Source organism: Cryptomeria japonica, chromosome 7, assembly GCF_030272615.1.
Source record: "Cryptomeria japonica chromosome 7, Sugi_1.0, whole genome shotgun sequence".
In the NCBI taxonomy this organism is placed as follows: domain Eukaryota; kingdom Viridiplantae; phylum Streptophyta; class Pinopsida; order Cupressales; family Cupressaceae; genus Cryptomeria; species Cryptomeria japonica.
The window spans coordinates 831,759,906-831,777,210 of NC_081411.1; positions in this window are offsets into that span (position 1 = coordinate 831,759,906).

Below are 17,305 nucleotides of genomic sequence, written 5' to 3' on the forward strand. Positions count from 1 at the left end.
GATCGTGGTGCCCATCGCCCTGGTCCTCCAAAATTTTCACACACCAAAGGGGGAATGATTCAGCGCTGTAAATAATGCCTATCCCGAAGATCACAACTTCGTACCTGTTTCCTGCACATAGAAAGAAAGGGAAATAGGTTGGAATAGGGGTTTGCCTAAGTCAAACCCTGGTTTTGGAATTAACCATGAAATAGAGATTAAAGATAATTGAATTGATGTAATGGAAGATTATCCTTTTGAGAGAGATGCTAAATAATGACTGAAAACCAAAATGATATACCTCCTTGTGAAGTTTTATTTTTCTCCACACGATATTAGGGTTTCATGAAGTCTTTGACAAAATAGGATGTGAATGTCCACTTCAATGCTTGAATCTTGACTTTGTTGTTGATCCATGGCTTGAATGAAGACTGATTACTTGCTCAATTGCTTGAATGATTGATTGTAGTTGCTTGTGTGTTTGAATGTATGTGTGTATCTTATGTTTGTATATCAAAATGAGAGGAGAAAGCCTCCTTTTATACTTGTCCATCGAAAATACATTAATTTTCTGACATGAGCCAACACAGGGCTAGGTTTCTCTCTCATATTTGAAATAGCAAAAAGGGTTTAAAGGGGGGCCTAAATGGGGAGGATCAAGGCGTGGTGCCCTGGTCCTATTGAGGACTAGGGTGTGGCGCCTTGGTCCTACCCCATTTTAGGGCTAGGATAAGGGGCTAAGTTTGTTGGCATGAGGTGCTTCATTGATGACCAGTTATTGTCATTGATGGTAACTGGCATTTGGTGAGTTATTCATCCAATCCACAATTTGTGATTCCTTCATTTTAGAAGATTGTTTGAGGTTTAGTGAGGTCCGATAAGAAGAATAGTGTAACCAACAGAGTGTGCAGTTTGGTAGTCAATGGATTATTTTGGTTAACTATTTTTCTTTGCGAATCTTGGAAATGTGTTGTGGATATTCAATTCACCTTATTCCATGTTTGTGACCTTCGGTGTTAAGTTTGCTATTAAAAAAAAAATCCGGCAGACCGTTTTTTCTGGTATAACAGTGTTTTGGTATAGTAGCGTGTAAAGATATATTGTGCGGATCATGCAGAGTAATTTTGATGGTTGTTTATGTGTTCAAGGTTGATGATCTGACTTATGGGAAGCGCGTGGACATCTTGTTTTGGTCTAGTTAGTTGTTATTTGATCGGATTGAACCGACTTGGATTACACATTTCATGTTGCGTGTTATGTGGTTTTTGGAAGCCAATGTGGAATTGATCTAATTTGATGATGTAGATATATTAGTTTGATTGATATGATCATTTGGGATGTTGTTTGTGTTAGAGGAAGCATGTATGAGTGATTTGACGCAATTTCACTTGCGTAGTTGAGAGATCTATGGTCCGGTATGTGACAGAGAAGAATATAATAGAGCCGAGAGACAGAACAGTGGCAGAAGACTATTTGCACTTAACCGAAACTGCTTTTTGGCATATGTAGATGCTACTATTAAGATCATATATTCTTGTTCTTATTTTTAATCACTTGTAAGGTAGTGAGCCTACCTTCGGGTTGTAGCCCTTTCTTTGTAATTGATCAGTGAGCTCTAGGCAGTGTGCATGAATGCATGTGCATTCCCCTTTGTAATATTACTATACTCCTGATCACAATATTATAATATTGCGAGTCTCAATCCCATCGTGGTTTTTCCCTTAACCGGGTTTCCAAGTAAAAATATTGGCTTTGAGTTTCTGCATTTACTCTACTTCATTTGTATAATATGGTTGCATGATCAGGTTATTGAAGTCAATTTTGTTGAACATTGATTCACTCCCCCCTCTCAGTGTTCCCTTGATTCCAACAATTAGTATCTGAGCCAAGTTCCTCGAAAGGAACCTAACAACTTGAGTGAAATCCGGGAAGGTATCTTATTGGATTCAAGTGGTCTAAGACAATAGTTTCTTGTTGCACTTGATGATCTTGATCAGTCTAAAGCTAATGGACAAACTCAAGGAGAAAGAGGAGCAAAGAATTGATGATCAAGTTCTGAAAAACAAGACAGATGAATGTGAAAAACTTGCTAGAGATAATGTAGTCCTAAATAATGAGATGGAAGCCATTGTGATAAAATTTACAAAGGAGATTGAAAACCAAAAGAATATTTAGGAATTATTGACTCAGTCACTAAATGATAGATTTGATGAGTGTTGCAGACTAAATCATAAAAATGACCTACTAAAGCTTGAATTGATGCAATCCAAAAATAATGAGCAAGAGATTGAAAGACAAATCATAATTCTGAGAGATGAACTTACCACTATTAATGAGTACAAATAAAAAATCAATGCATGCTCGGCCAAGATGGATGGATTGCTAGAAATTCATAAAAGTAAATGTGATATGGGAGGACTTGGATTTGAGAAGGGAGAAAAATCTGGATCTAGTCAAAGCAATCGACAAAAGAACAAGAGGTCTCTAGTAAGACAACCTGATGCTTATAAATTCAATGGTAAATTCTTTGTTTGCAATAAATTTGGTCATATGTCAAGTCAATGCAGAAATAGAACAAATCCGAATAATTCATCATTCACTGATCAATGCTTCAATTGCAATAAATATGGTCATAAGTTAGTTGAATGCAGAAGTATGGTAAATGTGAGAAATGTAAGATGCTATGCTTGTGGAAGATTTGGACATATTTCTAGCTAACCAATGCAGATCAAAGGGAAATAAAAGTAATTTTAGGCTTTATCAGAGAAACAACATTACTTGTTATTCTTGCAACAAAACTGATCACATTGCAAAATATTGTAGAAGGAAGAATGTGAAGAATTCTCTGGTAGACCAAAACAAATCTGATGATAAGGGGAAGATGAAAGTTGAAGAAATCAGAGAGTTGTACAAGAAGAAATGGGTCAAGAAGAGTGACTTCTGAGGTAGGAGATGGGCCCACGCCTGATTCCGGTGCTGGAACCTCATCCGGTAACTAAGCTAAGGCATCCGGCATTGGGGGAATCTTTCATGAAAATATTTTAAATCCCCTGTTTGAGATCTATGCCTGATTTTGGTAGGTTACAAAGGTATATATGATGATTGCAGGTGTCTATGATAGATTTTTGGAAGAATCTATAGGTCCGTAGAAGATCCTTATGAAATGAAGGGTACCCAGAAGTATTAGGGTTAAGAGAATTTATTATAGTAAAAATTTAGGTTTGCTAAAGATAAAAGGTGATTTAATCACTCATTTATCACCTTGCATTCGAAGAAGAAGAGCAGAAGAGCGTAGTAAAGGAGAACTTGTAGAGATTCCGAAGCAATATCTAGATTTGAGTCTGGTTCAAAGCTATTTAACAATGAAACCCCCTTTTCTAGTTGAAGTTTGAAGTGTGAATTTGATAAGATGGTTGCGTCTAGCACTGCAACTCCCTTGCTTGTCAAAATCACTGAGAGTGCACATTTGAATTTCAAGAATCATCCATTCATTTCAATGGAATATGATCCCGAGAGCGCATTTTCATCTATTTGCTATGAAGTGTTGCATATTGAGGATATTAGGGTATATACACACTTCCCCATTGAGGAATTGGGTAGCACATAAATGTTGAATCTGTACAACAATCAGCTAGCAGACAAGAGCTCAGTATTGAAACCTGAATTTCAAGATTTGGAGAGCAAGGGTTTTGTGCAATTTGTCAGATTTTTGATGTTCTATGAACTTGAATGGATCCGGTATATCTCGAGTCGAGTTCATGATGAATTTATCTGGTTGGATAAACCCTACAAAATCACCAAGTCAGTCATTCGGGCCGTAACTGGATTATGTGCAACTGAAGAACTACCATCCTTTAAATCTATGAAGAATGAAATTGTGATCAATGCAATCGGATCTAAATTTGACAAGTGAGCGATGACAATCAACAACATTCTGGAACATGATATTGTAGTGTCGTAAATTGTACGCCCTTGCTAGGGTGGTATAATTTCATACTTAGGTTAGCACCCGCCTTAGTGTGTCTTGCATCTTGCCTTTCTAATTCCCCTTTAAGCATTTAATTAATTTAATTAAATCTAAGGTCATTATCATCACTTTACATACTATAAAGTTGGGCCCTTTATCCTAAGCGTGCCCCTTTTCATCTTATTTCTCCAATGAATCATTTAATCATAAATGCTAATTATGTCTTATTTTGACCATTTAGGCCCAATTTCGCATATCAAAACATCTTGAAATCAGTTGTAACTTTGGGATGCGCTCTCATATCATCATATCTAATGACCTTGAAAATTTGGTGAAAAGTTGGTCGGACCGTGGTAGGAATGCACATGGTCCACGACTTTTTACCCAAAATTTCAGGAGCACAATCCTATGATATAATAATGCTTAACCTCAAAATATCAGCGGGAAATTCAAATCCTAGTTTGGCCTAATCATGAAATTAAGATCTAGGGTTTCATACTTAAGAGCTCTCTTTCTTCATTTGAAGGGGTCTTCTTCTAAGAATCTAAGAACAAATTTTTGGAGAATTAGAGCCTTTTTTGCAGCGAAAGAGTAGATCTTTGAAGTCTTCAACAACATTAAACATTCATCCATCAAACATTCATCAAACATCATTGTATCAATTGGGGGCTTTTGAAGATGTAGAAGAACAATAGGAGATCACCGACTAATGATTGGCGTGTACCTCTCCCTTGGGGTTGGGTATGGTTTCATGTTGTTTTCATGTCTTTGCATAAGCTTCATTTTGATTCATATTCATTCTTTAGATCACTTTTCATTGTGGATCTAGAGAATTTACTTTGTCAATTATAAGCAATTAGGGTTTACTCTTTAGGGTTTCTCTAGGTTGTTTACTTTCATTCTTAGGATCTTGCACATACACAAGGTTTTTGCACACATATTTTTAGTACATTATCGACTATTCGTGGAGGTGGAAATTTCCAACATGGGGTTTTGACTAAGGCAAAAACCTATATAGCCATCCCAAACCCTCTTTTACAGCTTCAGGTACAGGTTCAGATCCGAGCATCACTAGAAGTTTCGGGATTGGAAGAGCACATGGGGACAATTTTGGGTTGCAGATCTCAGCAAAAAACCCAAGGTTAGGGGCGTGGTGCCTTGGTCCTACCTAGAAAAATGGTGTTGCACCATGGTCCTTCCCAAAATAGTGGCGTCGCACCATGGTCCTGCCCTCTATCAAAATAGTACTTTGCAAGCCTCAAAATCCATCCTGTTAGTTGCAGCTCCATAAGTGCAGAATCAGGAAAGTGGCATGGCACCCTGGTCCTGGACATTTTTGCTTAGATTTTAGATACAGGTACACCTATGATTTGGCCTTCTGATCTATACTTTTCAACAATATATCAGTTGTTCTTTGATCCGCATTCTTAGATTAGGGTTTGCTTGTTTACTTGCATTCTAGGTTAGATTGCATCTTGCATCATTCCTCTCTCTCATTTATAGCAAAGGAATAGAAAACCTAAGAGGTAATCCATGACTCTCTCTCTTTATAAGAAGTAGCCGACGTGTGTTACCTCCCCAGGCTCTTTCATATTCCATGAGTGTGTATGAGAGTGGGATTAGGGTTTCCATACTTAGTCTCACTTTTTCCCCTACACAGATATCAGGTTTGCATCAATGGTCATTGGGTACAAAATCTATTTTTCTAGTAGAGAAAATTTTGTTTCCGGTACTACTATTTATACTGGATATGAGATAATGAGAGAGAACAATAAATATGATCTCTGTGAATTTCTCCAAAGTGATATTATCAAGAATATTAAGAAGATCAAAGAAAATAAGAAAAATCCTTTCAAATTTGGAACACTGCTTCTATATCTATTTTTCTACTTTGTGAAGGAGGTTCTGGGTATTGGTCCGGTAGAATGGGCATTTGACAGACCCGTAGAAGTTCAAATCTAAGAACATTTGTACAATTCCAATGATTCTAAGGTCCAAGGCAAGAATTTATGGGGTTAATTCAAGAACTTTCAAAAGGAAATGCATGATAAGGAAAGGATACCTAAGTTTGTTTTATAAAAATATCAAGATACTATCTACTTCATGGTAGATACTAATCAGTGTTTGATGGAAGCTATAGAGCTCTGAACCGTATGGATCATGCCTATGGGCTATGAGGTTGAAGAATAGATTCTGGAACTATATGCACAACATATGTTGAGCAAACCAATGGATCCTAATGAGGAAAGATTCAGAACATACAAGGAGAAAAGTTTAAAAATTCATTAGCAGATTTAAAAAAACAGTAATTTAGAAGAAGGTTTAGAAGGAAGTAGAGGATTTTGTAGAGAGTATGGGAATATCTAAGGAAGCTGTCTGGAAAGCTAGAGAAGAAAATATTCTCTACGGATGTGGAGTAGTTTGTGAAGAAGGAAGTAAAACCGGAAGTATCTAAGCCTAAGACAAGACAAGTCAGAAGAACAACTCCCTCCTCTAGTCCTACAAAGTCAGCAAGCCAACCAAAATCTTCAATCAAGCCATCTGGTGGTGAGAAGAAGAAGAAGACAGTCAAATTTGTGACTGTGGATGAAGAAGAAACTGAATCTAATGAAACCCTGAAGGAAGTGAAGGCTCAAACTCCTAGAGTTACCAAGATCTCAAACGAAAAGCCTTCCGGTAAAACAAGATCTGGTAAGAAACCTAAAGCATCTGAGCAAGAAAAATTTACTATGACATTAGAGTAGATTGTAAATGAAGTTATTAAGAATGACAATTTGAAACCATTATTTGAGTGGTATGGCAATTTTGATGACTCCGATAAGAGAACTCTAGTAGAGGCAACTGTAGAATATCTTAATATGTATAGTAAAGAATTAATTGAACTAATGTTTTTCATACCCAAAATATTGTATGACATTCTGGATGCTAAGAGACAAACAACTAGTAAGGAAGATGAGAGACTGAAGGAATATGTGTTGGTTAACTTATGTTTGGTCATTACTACCGAGGAGATAGATAGATTGCTAAAACTAACAAAGATAGTTGAATTCAGAAGCAAACATAGGGTAAACAAAATCATGTTAGGGAAGATTGATGAAGTTGCAAAGGAGACTAAATAGATTTTGACAAAAGTTTTGTTAGACAATCAATATGAGGTAAATAAGGCAAAAGGGCAGGACGAACATCATCCAGAAGAAAAGAACATGACATCTCGAGTTAATTTGGAAGTTGAGCAGTCAACAAATGATACTTCTGAGCATGCAAAAGTTAGTGTGTAAGAATAATTTGGAGTAGAAGACATAGGGAAAGCAGAGGAAGGTGAGGACAAGGTTGAGAATCCTCCAGTTGTTGCAATTGACCCTTCGGTCACTAAGAAGAATGCAGAAGAAGAAAAAGTAGAATTCAGGGTTGAAATCAAGACTGAAGTAAAAGATATCGTAGAGGAAGTAAAGGGAAAGACGGTCATTGATGATCCAAAATTCATTCAAGGTCCTATCAACTTGGATTCATTGTCCCCAATTCAAAAGCTACAACTTGCATCATTTGCAAAAGCCAAAGTCAGCGAAGATCTTTTGAAATTCCATGTTGAGGATAATATGTTGCTAAACTTGGCAAGCAGTGTTCTTGAGAAGTTGATGCCCTCATTTCAAAATAATACTTCAGATACTCCATCCAAGCGATTAAAGAGGTTGATTAATTATGTTGACAAACATTTTGAGTCTTTTGAAAGGTTAGCTGCATAAAAAGTCCTAAATGAATTTAATGCAAAAAGGCTTCTGAATCTGAAAAGAATGATTGCCAAAGATAAAACCACTTTAGGAGAATGTGTAAAGAGAATGCAAGATGCATTATCTGTAGGTGAGAATGTGTACAAGTCATGTCTATCTTTGAACAAGTTTAGTGCAGATATTGAGTAGAAGTCTAAGGTGTATGAAAATGAGCTTGAATGAATATCTTGACTCCCTGACAACATCATTGAGTAGTCATGAGAATCAGGTAGCATCTATACTTGAGAAAATCAAGAGCCTGAACCATGACCAGGAAAAAATAATTGGGAGAGTTAGTGAAGTTAGGAGTCTCATTACTCCTAAGTTGGAGATTATGCAGAGTGCTTTGAAAGATGCCCAAGATGCTCTGGCTAGTGGTGATCTGAATGATGTGAAGACAACATAGGCACAAGCTTACTAGTTTAGTGGGCTCATAAATATATTGGAGAATCTGCAAAAAGGTTGGGACAACCACTTAGGACTCGTTGAGGAATTCTTATGCTGATATCTTCAAAATATTGTGAATATATATGGATTGTGTGTGCACATGTGTAAATAGCATTTTTATTTTTCGGAACTCTACCTTTGTCATTGATGTCAAAGGGGGACAATAGATGAGTGAAAAATGTTGATCTTAGGGGGAGATTCTTGATTCTTTGATTCTTTTGAGTCTGGAAGTTTGATTTTGGTTTTGATACTGACACTTAGTCATTTTTCACTGTGTTGCCATCAATGACAAAGAGGGAGATTGTTGGCATGAGGTGCTGCATTGATAATCAATTATTGTCATTGATGGCAACTGTCATCTTCTAAGTCAATCATCCAATCCGCAGTTTGTGATTCCTTCATTCTAGAAGATTGTTTAAGGTTTAGTGAGGTCTGGTAAGAAGAATAGTGTAACCGACGGAGTGTGCAGTTTGGTGGTTAGCAGATTATTTTGGTTAAGTATTTTTCTTTGAGGATCTGGGAAATGTGTGGTGGATATGAAATTCACCTTATTTCATGTTTGTGACCTTCAATGTTAAGTTCGGTGTTGGACAAAAGATCTGGTATATAGTAGCATATAAAGATTTGTTGTGCAGATCCTGCATAGTAATTTTGATGGTTGTTTATGTGTTCAAGGTTGATGAGATGAATTATGGGAAGCATGTAGACATCTTGTTTTGGTTTGGTTTGTTGTTTTTTTATCAGATTGAGCCAACTTGGATTACACATTTCATTTTGCATGTTATACGATTTTTGGAAGCTGACATAGAATTGATCTAATTTGATGATGCAGATATATTCATCTAATTGATATGATCATTTGGGATGTTTTTCATGTTAGAGGAAGCATGTATGAGTGATTCGACGCAGTTTCACTTGCACAGTTGAGAGGTGTGGTCCGGTATGCGATAGAGCAGAGAGAAAAAGCAGTGGCAAAAGACTATTTGCACTTAACCAGAACTCTTTTTGGCATATGTAGATGCTACTATTTAGTTCACACATTCTTTTTCTTATTTGTAATCACTTGTAAGGCAACAAGCCTTCCTTTGGGCTGTATTCCTTTCTTTGTAATTGAGCAGTGAGCTCTAGGCAGTGTGCCTAAATGCATGTGCATTCCCCTTTGTAATATTATTATACTCCTGATCACAACATTATAATATTGTGGGTCTCAATCCCACTTTGGTTTTTCCCTTAACCTCATTTCCATGTAAAAATATTGGTGTTGTGGTGTTGATGATCTTGGCTTTGAGTTTTTGCATTTACTTTACTTCATTTGTATAATGTGGTTGCATGATTAGGTTATTAAAGTCAATTTTGATAAACATTGATTCACCCCCCCTCTCAGTGTTCGCTTGATTCCAACAAAGTTGATATAAATAATAATAATGGGGCCTTCTTTGCATGGTGTGAGCAGAATTAGGTCCCAGTCAGGCATAGGAGCACAAACGCTAAGGCGAGGACCCAAATGTGGTCAAAATTGCCAAGGGGTGCAATTTTAGGACGCTACAAAAAGATAATTTTTGGGAGAAGTGGTGGATGGTTTTTGATAAACAACCCAACAACAATATTGATGTCCACTTATACTTCCTTAGGAAACTATATGTTGAGTTTATCTTGGGTATGAAATTCAACTGTTATGACATGAGAAGTTTCCAAGGTTTGGGTGGATGAATGCCTTAGGATAGACCTAGAGAAATTTGAGTGGTAGAAGGTCCATATGTTCCACCTCCTTCTTTTCCTCTCCCACATCCTATACAAAATCTAGACATTGTTGCAACTTCATGGAGCATCATGACCATATACTCTCTAAGCCATTTGACCATTTGATCACCTAGAGATATTAGTTTGCTAAGCCAGTTGACCTTGATATACCAGATGGATCAGTTGATGGTGGTGTACCTTCATCATCTCCACATATTTGTGTGCCACATACTTGCACTATGTGTAAGAACGCATGTTTAGGCCCACTTGGAAATCATACTGAGCCTCCCATCAACACAACCAAGTATGAGGTTCATCACATATCACATGTAGGAGATGAGATGACAAGGGTAGGATCATATGTTGTAGAGACACGGGGTGCTACAAATGAAATAGTGGTAAGACTTAACTTGTAATCTCATAGTACACCAAATTATATTAAATATTAATATTTACAAGAGATATTGGTACTAACATGTACATTTATGTGGGATTTAACTATTGATGTCTGAGGTTGTTTTGGGATAGGTCCATCAAGGCACCATATTAGTCATTTCATTTGGCCTAGAGAGTTACATGGTATAGTTTTTTGCATATACATGTTTACAAATTTAATATTGTATATGCATATTTCATTTAAATTGTCATTAAATAAACTATATATTAATTTATATATGTTGATCTCATTTTACTCTTGTAGTAAACCCCTAGTGTGGGTGATTTGCTATGTTTCCTAGCCCACAACACCACAAATACTGACCGAGGTAAGGTAATTGAACACAAATTTTATTGAATTATTAGTTTCAAGAGCTTACATGTAATTTACATAACTTATTGTAGAATTCAATTTAATTGTTAACTTTTCAATTGTATTAAATTGTTATACATGTGCATAGATTGATTGTCTCACATTCTTGTCATTTTTATATAACAACAAATTGACTTTACATCAATATTGAATGCTCAAACACAATTGACTTCACAACACAAGAGGTATGTAATTATTTTTCTATTCTCAATATGTTTAGATAGAATTATGTAGACATATGTTTAGTTTAAGTTTCATTGTTAGTTAAATTATATCTTATAGCATCATAAATTGTAACCAGTCCAATTTACACCTCATGTTTGTGCTCCTACTTTAGCGTGTCACATCTCCATCCCCTGTGTAGGTCTGATTCGACCCTAAGATTCTTCAACTTTGATGTCATGAACACCCTTTGGTGCGTCCCATCATGGAATCCCCTGCCCCCTTTTTCTTTGTTTTGGTCCTATTTGTAGAAGGACTAGGGCGTGGGATACCCTGCCCTGGTCCCTCTCAAACGGGCCCCAATTTGAAATGGGGTAAGTATTATATCTCCCCGATGACATTTGATCATTGAGGCTACACATGACCATTGGAGGTTGCCCTAATTGGTAATTTACCCAAGGAACCCTATATAGAGACATCTTATCAATTCATTTGAGATCTAGAATCAATCCATGAGCTACCTAAAGTATTCATGCATTCGTGAAGCATTCATCATTAAGTATCTTAAGAGATTCAAGGCTGCATATTCTTCATTAAAGCATTATGGAGAAAATTTACATCAATCTTCATGCAATCATGTGTGCGTGATTTTTTTTTTCATGTCCATGTGCTTGTCATGCCATTATATTCAACATTTATGATTACATTCAAAGAGCATTGCATCATCATCAACAATTGCATCTGAGGTAAATCTCCTTAATAGCTTTTTCAGTATTTGCATTATTTCATTCAAGGTTAATTCCTAAACTAGGGTTTGACTTAAGAAAAACCTATCCCCAACATCTCTCCCTTTCTTTCTCTATGTAGGATATAGGTGCAGGAGATGTACTTGAGAATTTTGGCAGTGTAAACAATGACAAATAGGTTTAGATTTTGATGATGGAAAATTCAGAGGACTAGGGCGGATCTATGCTACCTGGTCCTGAAAAATCATGCCAAACTTTTAGGAACAGGTTCTAAACATCTCATTTTTCCCAGGTCTCAGTTGATGGCTCCATGGGACATTTGTAGCTTATTGTTTCTGTCAATTTACCTCAATTATCCCTCTTTTTTGCCTTTCATATTTACATTCCAAATTCAACTAAGAAAGAGGATAACCAATTTAATCCAATCATAATATCAGACCTTTCCCCATTGGGATTGAACCTAGACCAATATTAACAAAACTTAAGTTTTTGAGGAGATGTAAGTCTCCTGGTAAATTCAAGCTAATATGTTGGGAATATAGAAATAATGGCTACATAAACAAGGATGTGTTTGGTATTATAGTATTTCTTTCATTGGCAAACTCTATATTTTATGTTTCATTAGAAAAAAATTGAGGATTTTAGTTAGTTTAAAGAGATTAAATCTCTTATGTGTGTGTGTGTGTGTGTGTGTGTGTGTGTGTGTGTGTGTGTGTGTAATGTATATGTATGCATATATACATATACACATGTACACACACACACAAATAAATATGTGTGTGTGTGTGTGTGTGTGTGTACATGTATACATGTACAATTTCTAACCATACATATATATGTACTGTAGACACCTAAAAATGTCTCATCAATCATGTACTAATTATTCATCTAATTATTTAATTAAGTTAATTATTCTTCTAAATTGACTCAATCATCACATTCAACATTTCTAATTATCGAATTTCTATTCTTTTATTAATTAATCAATTAACCCTATCTCAAATATTAATTAAATATTATTTATTTAATTAATTATGATTATTTCCTTAATTAAATAATCTTTTATTATTTAATTAATTCTATTTATAATGATTAAATAATTTTATTTGAATTATTTAATTAATTAACTTATTCCTCCAATTCCCCATATTCAAAATTCAAATACTTGCATCTAATTTCATTTATCTCAAATTCATAATTCCCCAAATGTGGATTTCAATTAATTTCATCTAATTCCAAATCATCAAATTAACATTTCACCAAATCTGCATTTCATCACATTTCAATTAATCTCATGTGCATTTCAGCATTTGAAAACCCAAATTCAAATCCAAATATGAATGAAATTGAATTTCAATTCAATCACATGTTTAAAATCAGAACTGATTGATCAAATTAGTTAACTAATCAGTTAACTCTCCAATCCCCCCTTTTCACTCCAAATCACCTTTTCTGACTAATCAATCAAATCAGTCATCTCCTCAATCTATCTAGTCAACTAGCTAATCTATTCAGTTCACTATCTGATCTATTTAGTTGACTACTCAATCAAATGAGTTAACAAATCAATCAACTCTGTAAACTGATCAATCTAAATCAATTCACTCCCAATTAGGACTTGAGTTCAAAATCCCTCCCCATCTCTCTTGAAAATCTATATAAACAATATCAATTTCTCAAATCAAGCTAGAATCACAGTCTTCAAAACAACTGTCATACTTTATGTAGGAATCCCAATGCAATACCTGAGAGCCACCTTCATACACAATTCGGAGAAGAGAAATGGAAGCCTTGTCAAATCGATTGAGGGAGTCTTAATTATATTATTTATTCAGTTCAATTGATTTTGCATTATTCTATTGTCATTTAGGAGTAATCTTAATTAGATTAGAGTTGTGATTCACTCTTTGATATCCGATTATGTTATTTATGACTAATTTACCCCTAAGAAACATATACACATGCATATATACATACATATGTATGTATATATACATACATGCATACACATGTATACATGTATATATATGTATATACCATTGTAAACAATACTATTTAAATGAAAACTGGTAAATTCAATAACCGAAACAATAAAAAATGCACCAACCTGGATGATTTTTTTGGTTATGTGGGTGAGTGGTTTGTAGGTTTGCGGGTTCACTGGAGCCAAATGCCATCGAAAATGACAATATAACTATCATTTTCTAAAGTTATACCTTTTAAAAAAAAACTCTAAATAAATGGGTTTGATCGAAGGTAATGTTTGATCAAACCCATTAAAATATTAAAAAAAATTAGCCGATAAGACCTTCAATCAAACATTATGTTCAATCAAAGGTATTGAAAAAATAATGTTTGATTGAACGTGTTTTTTTGTTCGATCAAACATATTCTTCGATCGAAGGCTGTAACATTTTGGTTTTCGACAAATGAGTAGAATTTTTTTGTCCAAAAAAGTGTAACCCACTATTGTGGGTCGCTTGGTGTTGGTCAACTAGTATAGAAAGGCTTTCTAGTTTGATCATTGTTAACACTTTTTCTCTCCCCAAACATTGTTCATCGAACATAATGTATCTTGTTAGCATGATCATTGTTGTAATAATTTCTAGTGTAATCATTTGTTGCACTACATAGATCACAAAACTTAATGGAATAATGTTGTCCAATGGAATCCATTCCTTTTTATACGGATCACCTAGAATAATGCAACTTGCTAGCTAGTAGAATCCATGCTACAAACATGAATCAATACCACAAACATGAATCACCAAACATAATGTAACTTGTTGGCCTGTTGAATTCATGGCTTTCCTATGGATCTCTAATATAACACAACTTGCTAGTTGTTGGGTCATGGATCCCTTGTCTCATCATAAATTAGTGTATGCTCTTTCCTTTTTCAAAATTCCTTTTGTCCTCTTGCAATACTATTCCGAGAATGATACTTAGTGACCTTGAGATATTTTGATATCAAGGTCTCTTTAACTAGTTTACTTGGAGCATTCTTTTTGGTGCTAAACCCTTTTTGTATCCTTTTGTTTTCCTTTTGTTTTTCCTTTTTTATTTTGTCTTACCTTTTGTTTTGTGTATCCTAGTTTGGATGTTGTGTGAGTTAAGATCCTAATCTTGGGGGCTTGCTTCTCTTGAATTAGTGACATCTTATATTTTATTTTGTAAGTCTTTTTCCTATGTGCTCCTTCTATTTTACCATGAGTATGAGCATAAGTTCATACTCTTGCTAAAGTGGGGGCTAGATGTAGTGTTGTAAATTGTATCCCCTTACAATTTTACAGTCTATTTTGGACCCTTTCTTTAGTGTGCTCTCTCATAGCTCACTTTGGCTCCATCTTTACTATTTTTCATCATAGCTAATATTTTAACAAGATCCCATGTCCAATCTAGCTCCTGATACTCCACAACAAACTTTCTCTAGTCCCCTTTTTAGTGGAGTAGGGTGCTCAATGCCCTAGTCCTTCCAAAAGGGGTCTGAATTCAATGTACGTGTTGACTCCTACCATTTGTGATCTAATCTTGATATTTTTATTTGACCATTAGAAGTTAGCCTAAATTTGTAAATATCTTGTAAACAATATGTAAATAAACCATTTATCATTCATAAATAACAAGTCAAATTTTTTTGAGAGCCCTTATTATCAAGCAAGCAGTTGTGGATCTAAATCTTCAACAATATGGAGCATAAAGTTGAAACAACCTACATTCCAATATGATTTCATGATTAACTTTGTTATGTCTTGTCATGTTATTATATCAACATTTGGAGGACTTGTCTAAATCTTGAACATTGTATCACCACCATTATCAATCTAAGGTAATATCATTTCATTTCAACATTTCAATTATGATTTAGCCTCTTCCCTACCATGGGTAAGCTCTCTTTTACATCATCATTGTTATTATGGAGGTGGAAACACCAACATGAGGTTTGACTTCAGAAAGATTGTATACAACACAACATCGTTTCCTCTTTTCATGTGTTATCTAACAAATAAGAATTGCAGAATTGCACAAAGAAAACTAAGACAAATAGTTCTAGACTTTGAACAAGCAAACAATCCTAGACTATATCGATTTGCACACCTATCTAACACTTTTAGGCTATTTTTTAGAAGGACAAATTTGTAGAGCCTCTTGATCCAGAATTTGAAGCTTTCTATTGATGAAGACACCTTCAGACTAAGGCACCTAATACACTGGTCTAGCACTTTAAGGTCTATATTGTTGTCATAGATTATTTTCTATCTCCTAATTCCATATTTATACTTCCGCATTGGTTTCTAGTTTTGTATATTTCTATTTATGTTGAATGTTATCAATTTCCTATCATTTTTCCTAGAGCTTGCATATTCATATGATATCAAACACACCTTCAAAATGGGAACAATTAATCAAAGTGTTTAGCTCTCTTTTTGGATCAAATTTGAGCCTTGTTGGTCATTTCCCAATGAAGAATTAATGAATATTGGAATAGTGAATGAATTAGATCTTAGTTTACACCCCTAGGCTAAGGCTCCTATTTTCATGCATTTTAGTGATGCTTATGAAGTCCCACAATATGTTATTTCACACTCAAACATGAAATAATGTAACATACTTGATCATATTGTTATTCAAATTTGAATGCTTGAATCATCAACGTGGAATTATTTTATTTATTTTCTCCTTGAATGTGTATACGTTTGTCCACTCTTTAAATTTGCTAGATAGAGTAGAGTGCTTGCTATAATTTGAAATGAGAAAGGTAGTTGTATAAATATGCAACTTACATATTAAAAAAAAAAACTTTCAGGATGACTAGACAAGCCAAGGTTGAATCACACAAATTGCAGGGTTGACTTTCATCTCTAAAAAATGAGACCTTTTTTCTAAGGTAGGGGTACTAAGCGCCCTAGTTCTAACAAAATATGCTAACAAAAGGCTCAAAAATAGGGAAAATAACCCATTTTCTAAAGTGGTCCTTAAATCAAGAACATATATGAAAGACACATATTCTAAAATGGGTTCTAAACTTAACGTAGTGTATTTTTAAGGTCAACAATTTATAACACTACAATTCCATACCCAACATCATAATTGCCTTGGTGATAGCTGAAGTGGGGGAAAATAATCATTCAAACAATTTTATTATGAAATCAAATACCATCATCAAAATAATCTAGAAGCCTCCTGCACACAACTTTGTTTCCATTGAATGAACATGTTGAACCCAAGGCAAGACTGAGAAGGGGGAGGGTGAAACAGTCCAAAACAAAAATTAAATACAACACATAAATAATTAATCAACAACACTCATCCAACACATGAACAACAATATTTATACGTGGAAAACCCAAACATGGCAAAACCACGGTGAGCACCTACCCACAAAACATATCCACTATGTATATAAGATTATAAATAAAAGAGCTAACTGCTCTAGACTTGCACACCAAGGTTAACTGCTCATGGGACAAGATACAAAGAGGACTTGCAAAACCCAAAACTAACTACTCTTAGGGCAAGATACAAAAATGATATGAAAAGAAGGATCTCTTGATCATGAAGTTGTCCTTGAACTCTGCATCAAGTGACCAACATCAACACAGACAACTCTGACCTCAACTACTAATACTCTGTCTCAAATCTCTATCACAGTCACAACACATCTTGCATATCATTCGAACACAAATAT